We start from the raw sequence: 1,703 nt of genomic DNA, 5'->3' as shown, positions 1-1,703 counted from the left end.
ATTACTCTGGGGAACAGGGTTTAGTCTTATATTCTGGGGAACAGGGTTTAGTCTTATATTCTGGGGAACAGGGTTTAGTCCTTATATTCTGGGGAACAGGGTTTAGTCTTATATTCTGGGGAACAGGGTTTAGTCTTATATTCTGGGGGAACAGGGTTTAGTCTTATATTCTGGGGAACAGGGTTTAGCTCTTATATTCTGGGGAACAGGGTTTAGCTGTTATATTCTGGGGAACAGGGTTTAGTCTTATATTCTGGGGAACAGGGTTTAGCTCTTATATTCTGGGGTACAGGGTTTAGCTCTTATATTCTGGGGGAACAGGGTTTAGCTCTTATATTCTGGGGAACAGGGTTTAGTCTTATATTCTGGGGAACAGGGTTTAGTCTTATATTCTGGGGAACAGGGTTATATTCTGGGGAACAGGGTTATATTCTGGGGAACAGGGTTTAGTCTTATATTCTGGGGAACAGGGTTTAGTCTTATATTCTGGGGAACAGGGTTTAGTCCTTATATTCTGGGGAACAGGGTTTAGTCTTATATTCTGGGGAACAGGGTTATATTCTGGGGAACAGGGTTATATTCTGGGGAACAGGGTTTAGTCTTATATTCTGGGGAACAGGGTTTAGCTCTTATATTCTGGGGAACAGGGTTATATTCTGGGGAACAGGGTTTAGTCTTATATTCTGGGGAACAGGGTTTAGTCTTATATTCTGGGGAACAGGGTTATATTCTGGGTAACAGGGTTTAGTCTTATATTCTGGGGAACAGGGTTTAGTCCTTATATTCTGGGGAACAGGGTTATATTCTGGGGAACAGGGTTATATTCTGGGGAACAGGGTTTAGTCTTATATTCTGGGGAACAGGGTTTAGTCTTATATTCTGGGGTACAGGGTTATATTCTGGGGTACAGGGTTTAGTCCTTATATTCTGGGGAACAGGGTTTAGTCTTATATTCTGGGGAACAGGGTTTAGTCCTTATATTCTGGGGAACAGGGTTATATTCTGGGGAACAGGGTTTAGTTTTATATTCTGGGGAACAGGGTTTAGTCTTATATTCTGGGGAACAGGGTTATATTCTGGGGAACAGGGTTTAGTTTTATATTCTGGGGAACAGGGTTTAGCTCTTATATTCTGGGGAACAGGGTTTAGTCTTATATTCTGGGGAACAGGGTTTAGTCTTATATTCTGGGGAACAGGGTTTAGTCCTTATATTCTGGGGAACAGGGTTTAGTCCTTATATTCTGGGGAACAGGGTTATATTCTGGGGAACAGGGTTTAGTCTTATATTCTGGGGTACAGGGTTTAGTCCTTATATTCTGGGGAACAGGGTTTAGTCCTTATATTCTGGGGAACAGGGTTTAGTCTTATATTCTGGGGAACAGGGTTTAGTCCTTATATTCTGGGGAACAGGGTTTAGTTTTATATTCTGGGGAACAGGGTTTAGTCTTATATTCTGGGGAACAGGGTTTAGTCTTATATTCTGGGGAACAGGGTTATATTCTGGGGAACAGGGTTTAGTCTTATATTCTGGGGAACAGGGTTTAGTCTTATATTCTGGGGAACAGGGTTTAGTCTTATATTCTGGGGAACAGGGTTTAGTCTTATATTCTGGGGAACAGGGTTTAGTCTTATATTCTGGGGAACAGGGTTTAGTCTTATATTCTGGGGAACAGGGTTTAGTCTTATATTCTGGGGAACAGGGT

This window comes from Ammodytes marinus, assembly GCF_949987685.1.
Source record: "Ammodytes marinus genome assembly, contig: scaffold_223, whole genome shotgun sequence".
NCBI classification, from domain to species: domain Eukaryota; kingdom Metazoa; phylum Chordata; class Actinopteri; order Uranoscopiformes; family Ammodytidae; genus Ammodytes; species Ammodytes marinus.
Note: the sequence above shows the minus strand (reverse complement) of the source record.